At 35.7% G+C, this 9,702-nt stretch overlaps 1 pseudogene; it reads right to left on the reverse strand.

Moving 5' to 3' along the window:
* Positions 1 to 4,536: 4,536 nt before the first annotated feature.
* LOC139440088 (olfactory receptor 6C2-like) lies at positions 4,537 to 8,847 on the reverse strand (annotated as a pseudogene).
* Between the last annotated feature and the right edge of the window lie 855 nt (positions 8,848 to 9,702).

The raw sequence follows: 9,702 nt of genomic DNA on the forward strand, positions 1-9,702 counted from the left end.
AGTAAAAATAAATTGGGGTAGTAAAAAATAAAAAATATCATAAAACTTTGTTTTTTACATTTTGCCTTGCACCACTCTAATAGGTGTTGCTCTGTATGTACAGCAGCAAGGCAATTTCTTTCATTTCTTCTTCATTGTCTACCTCCTTTTTTTAAAATTTTTAATTTTACTATAATTTTAGATCATAGTAAAGTCACATATATAATATAGGGGACTCCCATATATCCAACATCAAACCCTTTTCCCACTTCCCCAGCAATGATTTTTTTACATGTTCATGATATATTTGCTGCAGCTGATGTACAGATATTGAAACATAGCTACCAAACATGTTTCCATTTTGGTTTACATTATGGTTTATATTTTAGACTGTACAATTTTCTAAAATTTTAGTTACATTATGGCTTACATTATGTTTTACATTTTAACCTATAGACTTTTATACATTTTTGGTGAAATTTAACATGCCCTATATCCATCATTGCACGATCTTGTGGAACACTTCCATTGCCCCCCAGTTACGCTGCTTCCATGTATTCTATTCCTCCCCCTCTCCTCAGGGCCCAGAGTGACAACCAAGCTTCACAGCTTGAAGGTCCAGATTCACAGATCCTTGCAACAATGCTGAGGGCTTGACATACTAGACTGTCCTCCCCCATTGAGAGCCACCAGTTCTCTCTCGAGACACAATAGAGTGGAGCAAATATATAAAACTTGATTGAAGGAATATCAGTGGGTAAGGAAAGCCCTATTTTTCTATGGCTCCTATACTTGTTGAAATTAATTGATCACAGAGAGTGTCTTTTTAAATCCTTTTTTTCTTGTTTATTTGGGCCTTCATTGACAAAGTGTACAATTGCAATTGGTATTCATTTTTTCTATTTGTATACCAATTCATAGATACATGCAGCTACACTCTCAGGAGTGGTATATATGCTTTTTAAAAAAGAAAATTAGATACCTAGCATTTTAAAAATTGTATAATTTAATTATTTATTTTAAAAGAAACTTTAGATTACATAAATATTACATAAAAATACAGGGGATTCTCATATGCCTACTCCCTCCCTCTGCCACACATTGCCACATTAACAAAATCATTCATTAGTATGGTTAGTATTGATGAACACATATTGAAGCATTGATACCACCTATGGATTTTAGTTTACAATATAGTTTACATTCTGTCCCATGCAATTTTGTGAGTTATGACAACCTACATAATGGCCTGTATCCATCATTGCAACCTCATGCAGCTCAATTCCAATGTCCCAAAAATTCCCTCATATTATACTTATTTTCTCTTCTCCCTCCCTTCAGAACCTCCAGTGGCCTCTACATCAGTGATAAAAGTTCCTCCATTGCTAGAATAACAGTAAGGTTATGGCAGAAAAATAGTAAGTCTACTTTAGTCCATTGTTCATTCCCCAATTTTGAGGATTTGATGATGCCCACTCTGCCTCTATTTGAGAGGGGTTTAGATTCCATGGGACAGATGGCTGGAACTATCTTTCTGTTCCTTGGGTTGGATGTTTTCATCATCTCCTTGCCTGGGTGTCCTGGGTGAGTCTAATGAACTGGAGGTGTTGCAACTCTGCTGAGATTCAGGGTCAAACTGGAACATGACGGACCAAAGATTAAAGTCTCTTGGACATATACCTATCAAGTACAGTACTAACTCAAATATTAGGGACAGAAAAGCCATGTGTAGGAAAACCACAAATGAGTCAAACTGCCATACTGTGGAGCATAAATTCCAACGTCCGGTCCACTGGCAGGGTACCAAACTCTTGAGGTGTCTGCCCTGCCTGTAATGTCTGGATGTCTCTAGAGACCTCAGGAGCACAATATTTGAGGCATTATTTACTATGGCAGTCAATGAGATCCCACTGAGACTTGCATTAAGTGTAACCCCTGGAATGAATTCCTGACTCACTTTGAAATCCCTGAGCCACAGAAGCTCATTTGTATTTATCATTTCCCCCTTATTCTAACAGTCTTTTTCTAGGTGTATTGCTAGTTGGTGGTTGGTGAAAATCACTCAGTGCTAGGGAGGCTCATTCCTGGGAGTCATGTCCCACACTGGGGTTCGGGGGGTGTGGTGGGGAAAGTAGTACATTTATATACTGAGTTTGCTTTAGAGAGAGAGTCACATTTGAGCCACAAAGAGGATCTCAGGAGGTAACTCTTAGGCAGTACGTAATAATAGGCGAAGTTTCAATTTCCAAAGTAAAGATTCATAAGTACAGTCATCAATACCAAGGGCCTGGCACAATAGTCCATCCTCCTTCACTAGGCACCACCCCCCTATACTTGGCAGATTCTTGCTGTCCTATTAGAGAATGTAGCAGAGATCCCCAGGATGGGAATTTGATATTCTTTTGGTTATTGCATGGATCTCCACCCACCATGACAATGCCCCATGAACAGTTGAACACATTCATATGCCTTAGAGGTATGCTCCAGGTGAATCCCCTCCCATGTGTCCTCCTATCACTGACACCACACACCAGTGATCCTCCCTACCATGGCTGTGACCCTTCTGTGATTCCAAACCTCTCCGAAGATGAAGCCAAGAAAATAACCAAATAAAAATAATAAGAACATTAAATAATGATAGCTTTAAAAATAACAAAATAGAAATAAATTTTTTAAAAGATCAAAATAATGAAAATATTTTTTAGATCTTATATCTTTCATCACTGTAAGATCTGTTGTCTTGAATGTACAGTGACATTTTCTTCCATATATTTCCCCAGTGTCTTTTTTTTTCTTTTTATTTTATCTTCAAAAAGGCTTTAGGTTACAGAAAAGTCATGTAGGGAAAATAGGGGATTCCCATATATGCAATGCTCTCCGTCTTTCCCCCTCTCCCCTATTAATAACATTTTACATACAGATGGTATGTTTGTTTTGACTGATATACAAATATTGAAGCATTGTTACTAACCATGATTATTTTTTACATTTTGATTTACATTTTTGACAATATGCTTTTATAAATTTTGACAAAATTTAAAATGGCCTGTCTCCATTATTGCAGAACAATTCTAATGCCCTGAAAATGGCCTATGTTCCATCTATTCTATTCTTCCCTCCCCCACCCCTCAAGACCTATGGCAACCACTAAGTTTCACTATTTGAAGAATAAGATTTACAGTTAGTTGCAATAATATTGAGGGCTTGACATATTGGGCTGTTTTCTTTTATTAGGACTGCCTATGTTCTCAAGAGATTCTTGCCCTTCTATTTGAGAATGTGGCAGTACTTCCCAAGATGGAAGTTTGATATTTTCTTGTTTATTGTGTGGGGCTCCATCCACTGATATAACACACATTGACAAGATGAACACTTATATATTCCATAGAAGCTTGCCCCAGGTGCACCTTATCCTGTATGCTCCCCCCCATACAATACCCTACACCAGTAAGTATCTCCATCATATTTGCCAAAAGAACATTCCAAGGTTGTAGTTTTAATCCCTAAAGTTCACCTGTTCTTTCACTTGACCTTTTCCCCAGTTCCATAGTCAATGCAACCCCTCCACCCTACCTGCCTCACAGACCAGCATTGCCAAACCCAGTAGTATTGCTGGTACACATGATTTGACCTCACTTTTTGAACAAACCATTTTGTGTCTCTTTACTCTCCGTTAAAGTACAAGTTTTCCTTTTGTAAATGTAGTGTTAAATACAAAGCATATTCTAGGAAAATAAATATCTTTCCATTCTTCTCTGTACTTATGGAGGCTTATATTAAAATTGTATATAATATTTTGGTACTTTTTGTCTTTTAGAAATCACATAATTTTTCAATTTAATGAATTAAACTGTAACTATATACAGTATATGTAGTCTATCCATAGGTGTCCCATGAGAAAATCTTGATGCTAAAGAGGTATCACTGGAGTGTCACAGGTTGTAAAGTCCCAGGACATGGAATCTGATAAAAATAGAGTGCTTCCTGAATTTACCTCTTACTTGCATTAATTAACTCCTCTGAACTTCAATTTAGTTCTTTCTAAAGATTAAATTAACACCTTTTATAAATTAAGACATATGAGAAATTATAGGTCTCTAGTGATTTCCTAATGGAGGCTGCTTTAATCATTGTCATTACAATGTCAATAGGAACACTATTACTATTATTGCTTCATGATAGAGAGCTCATTTTGAGTATCAAGACCACAGTCCCAAGAAGGTTTTTCTTCCCTGGTTTTTTGTTAAAGTGAAAAAACAAGCAACATGAAAAAGTGCCAGGAGCCAAACAGATCTCGAAACCTGTAATTGGATTGGGTAATATGCACATTTGATCAATTCAGAAATATTATCAAGATAAACTCATTGATTTTGTTTTATTAAGTCTTAATTAGATATGAAGTCATTTTTGTTTCTTGAAAATGTCTTATATTCTCAAATTGAGAAATGTAATTATGATAACACTTCCTTGCAGGGAAGGAAAGAAATTTAAAGACAAGGATACATTTTAAGGAATAATGATTGTCATGGATATTTGAGTCCTCCACATTAGTAAATCTCACTGTTTCTTTGAAGACAATGCAATTTTCTTGACTGAATCTTTGAAAGCTTGTTTTACTTGCTTATTCCTCCGGGTGTAAATGAAGGGGTTCAGCATAGGAGCAATGGAAGTAGTTAATACTTTCACACCCTTATTAACAGCCACTGTATCCTTTGATGAAGGTTTGACATAGATTAAGATATAGCTGACATTGGTGATGGAGACCACAATCATGTGGGAGGAACAGGTAGAAAATGCCTTTTTTCTTTGTTGGGCAGAAGGTAATCGTAGAATGGTCTTGATGATGTATATGCAGGATAGAAGTATACGTATAAGGGTCATGATAAAGGTCAGCAGAGCACAGATACATGACCATCTGCTCTATGAGCCATGTATCTGAGTGTGAAATCTTTAGGAGGGGTATACATCACAGACAAAATGGCCAATGATTGTTAGAGTCACAGAATTCCAGATTTAGGCCCATGCTGAGTGGTGGGAGGAGAATCAACAAAGCAGCAGTCCAGCAACAAAGGACAAGTTTTCGACAGACCATTTTGTTCATGATGGTCACATAATGTAGGGGTTTGCAGATGGCTACATAGAGATCATAGGACATGGTGACTAGGAAAAAATATTCTATAATAGTAAAGAGGTCTGTAAAAAAATTTGGATGGCACAATCATCATATGTGATTGTCTTGTCAACTGTTGATATGTTATACAAGTTTCTGGGTATACAAGCAGATGTAAATGAGATTTCTAAGAAAGAGAAATTTTTAAGGAAAAAGTATATGGCAGTTTTAAGGTTTGAATCCAAGAAGGTGAGGGAGATGATTGTCAGGTGCCCAGTTAAACTCAATATGTAGGTGAAAAATAGAAAGTAAAAGTGAGAACCTTCTGTTGTGGGTTATCAGTCAGTCCCATAATGTTGTTTTGTTTCTCATCTCTGAATACTGACTTCTTTCAATCTTCCTTTACAATTCAGAAAGAGGAGAGAGGTGTTAACATCACTTTTAACAATTAATGGCTCAGCAATTCAGCCATCCACATACATGCAAGTTTTATATTTGGTTATAAGCAACTAGAAGCATAGTTTCCACAGGTGTGTGTTTTGAAAATATCATGGTATATTTTTTAACAAATCAGATTATTTGCCCATGTCACACTACAGTGTTTTAAGAATTCTTCCTTTATACCACATTTTATTCCCATTTGATATTTTATTTATCTGCACATTATATGGGAATTATCTTTATAGTTATCTTAGACTGTGCAATTGAAACTTAAAGCCAAATCTTAATCTTCTTCAGAAGTTTTATGTCTTTCATTGTAGTTTGTTTAGTAATAAATTGCAAATATATGACAAATAATTTAGTTGTCACTAGACAGGTTTTTCATTTTCATTGCTTTTGATTATGGATTTAGCATTATTGCAATTAAAAAAATTTGTGTTTTATCTGTTAGTAACTTTTTATTCACTCTTTCCTCTTTCTCTTCATGCAATTCTGTCTAAAGTTATGTTTTTGCCGATGTGGGGAATGCAGAGTTAGCTTTGATGAGAAATTTATTTCTTAAAATGGTTAAGGTATGCTGTATGTGATATGCACCAGGATGTATGGCATAATCACAATTGTTTTACATTTTCCATCTGTAAATAACATTGAAACATGCTACAACATTCCGGTATCAATGTCACTAAGTGCAAAAAAAAAAACAGATTTACAGTACTGAGCAAACTTCCCAAACTCTTCTTGCTTTTACTGTAATCGCCTTATACTGTTGCTAGTATAGAAATAATAATAAATGTCCCTCATATAGTATTTTTAAAAGATTAATCTTATTAATATACACAGGACCTAGAAAATATGATCCTTGTTATGACCAATAATTACAAGTTAACACTTCCATTGACCTGATACATAATGATTTCCCTTTTTGTGCTTGACCATTACTATGCCACGTTTTTGCCAAAGTTTATCAATTTCTAATTCAACATATTAGAAAATATCTGTGTGGAATGTATACTTTTCATCTCACACTATGTCACAAACCTAATCTCAACACCACACCCATTTTTCCTTTCACCTTTTTTATTTCTAACTACTGAGTGCTTATTTTATTTCTGGTCTCTATTTTGTTTACTTTTCACATTCTTCTTTAGTAGATTTTTTTAACTCAATAAATATACTCATAAATATTTTCTTTTTTTTCTGTTATTATTTTTTATTGAATTTTTTTGAAGATACATAGATCCCAAAAACTGTTACATTAAAAAAATATAATATAATAGGTTCCCGTATACGCCACCTCCCACCCCCCAAACTTCCCACATCAACAACCTCTTTCATCATTGTGGCACATTCATTGCACTTGGTGAATACATTTTGGAGCACTGCTGCACCACATGGATAATAGTTTACATTGTAGTTTACACTCCTCCCCAGTCCATTCAGTGAGTTACGGTATAATATTTAATGTCCAGCATCTGTCCCTGCAATATCATTTAGGACAACTCCAAGTCCCCAAAATGCCCCACATCATGTCTTCTTCCCTTTCCCTGCCATCAGCAAATACCGTGGCCACTTTCTTCACATCAATGCTATAGTTTCTTCCATTACTAGTCACAATAGTTCTATAGCAGAATACCAGTAAATCCACTCTAATCCATATTTTATTCCTCCATCCTGTGGACCCTGGGATGGTGATGTCCACTCCATCTCTATATCAAGAGGGTATTTATATCCCATATGGATGATGGATGCAATTCTCCTGTTTGCAGTTGTAGGCACTCTCAGTTCCCTGGTGTGGTGGTTGACCATCTTCATCTCCTCTTAGCTGACCTGGGTAAGACCAATGAACCAGAGACTGGGAGTTACAACTCTGCTGAGGCTCAGGGCCCATCTGGCACATAGCCAGTCCAGAAATTCAAGTCTTCTGAGTATACACCACCCCCAGCACCAACCACAGGTTCAGTAAAAGTGACAGAAGAAACATGTGTAGAAAGGTCACATCTGAGTCCAACTCCATCCCACTCAGGAGCACAAATTCCAAAGTAGGGCCTGCTGATAAGGCACTAAACTCAGCCATCTGCCATGACCGTCGAACCTGTGTATTTCTGTAACCCTCAGGAACATCCGTACCTGAGATTGTATCTATGTTGGCTGTCTCTGGGCTCCAGCTCCTATCTGCTTAATCTCCAAATATTGTTTTTTTTTTTTTCAAAATCTCAGGAATATAGTCAAATATACCTCATAGAAAAAAACATGTCATGCCAGGATCCTTTTCCTCTACATGCTGTTATTAAATAATCTAACTAATTAGTTTCTCTAATCATTGAACTAATGACTTTCAATGAATTTTCTATCTGAAACAATCTTTCCTCTGGTACTATTTCTATATTCCAGAAACCCTAGTTCTACTTGGGATGCAAATACTTGATCATTGCATTTTACAATTTTAAAGTTGTATTCTTCTGGGGCCTTGATGAGCCTCTGATATATGCTATGAAAGAATTTCATGGGAAGCAATTTTTACTCCTCTCTTAAGGCTAATGGAATAGCCTTCTTCACTTATAGATTCAGGCATGTATATGATACCTAAGAAATGCTTACTGGCAAAAATCGAATAAAATTTTCAACATGGAGCTATATTATTTGTTATTTAGGATGTATCTAAATGCTGCTGAAATAGGGAATTTATTCAGTTTGCTGTATGTATACTCTAATATTGTAACTACTTTTATTTTTGAAGTAAAATTTAAAGTGAAGTAAGATTTAATATAAAGAAGCCCAATTATATCCACTACCACCATTCTGTCCAAAAGTGATATTGGCTTCTCCTCTTTGCACATTTGCCAAGAGGAACAGTTTTATTTTCATTGCTGCTACTTTTACCTCCCCTCTATGTCTCTCAGTAGAAATGCAAATCAGAATTCAGGGGCTATGAAATTCTTAATCTGTGTCAATATCTTCTTGACAGATTTTTTCCTTAGTGAACACAAACTAAATACTACACCAGCTATCCAAACATTTAAAAAATTGAATTACTCCTTCCCAAAAAGGAACATTTTCTGGAGCCTCCAGTTATTTTATTTTGTGATAAATTTTACTATTGTCCTATTCTTCTAGGGCTGCTATGGTAAATACCACACATGATTCTGGTTACCAATAGGAATTTATTATCTCATAATTTTGGATTCTAGTTTCTGAAATCAAGTTTCAACAGGCCATGATTTCTCCTGGAGCTTGCCGCATTCAGATGCTGACTTGCTGAAACATTTGGGGTTCCTTGTCTGCCTTTAGATGAGCTCCCACTTACCATTGCATGACATTATATCAATGAATATAGACTTTAAGCATAATGCACAATGAAAACTGGCATTTCCTTTATAGCCATATTAACACTCATATCTCAGTTTTATATAGTCAGAAAAGTCCATTTATCAGATGCAAATATCACTTACTCTTTCAAAGGAGGATATAATTCAAACAAAGGAATTACTCTTACTTATACTCTGTCAGTTAATCATAGCCTCCCTCTCTAAGTTATTTAACTAGAACAATCCTTACATGTATAAATTTGAAAATAAATGTCACATTGAAAACCTGTATGAACATTTCTGGTCCTTCTGCTTGAATTCTTGTGAATAGTTGCAGCATCCTTGGGTGAGTTATATTTTCTATCTTCTTCCAATTACATCAAGTGCTTTAAGAGGATCTTCTCTAAGTTTGAAAGACTTGGTTTACTGACCTCTCTTTGCTCAGAGAGAAGGTTTTACAGTTTCAAGTGTGGTATTTCTTTTATTAGTCAAATCTGTAACCAAGTTAATAAACAACAGGGTCCTTGGTGACCCAGGTTCAAAAATTACTGAAGGATCATTTGTGTAATGAACTGTGGGGAAAAAAATATCAAACCTAATCCACTAACAATGTGGACATGGACTATAGGGATGGGCAATAGAAACCAAAACATTTAATAGAGACAGGTTGGAAAACAATAATAATTTAATTTTAAAAATCCAAGACCACTTACTTTTATAATTTCTAACATGTAATATAATTAAAGATCATATTTTGAGCAGATATGGCTCAATCAGTTGAGCGCTGACAGCCCACACATTTGGTCCAGCGTTCAGTTCCCAGTGCTTCCTGAAAAAACAAAAACAAACAACAAGAAAAGCAAAGGA

The sequence above is a fragment of the Dasypus novemcinctus genome, chromosome 12 (genome assembly GCF_030445035.2).
Source record: "Dasypus novemcinctus isolate mDasNov1 chromosome 12, mDasNov1.1.hap2, whole genome shotgun sequence".
Classification (NCBI taxonomy): domain Eukaryota; kingdom Metazoa; phylum Chordata; class Mammalia; order Cingulata; family Dasypodidae; genus Dasypus; species Dasypus novemcinctus.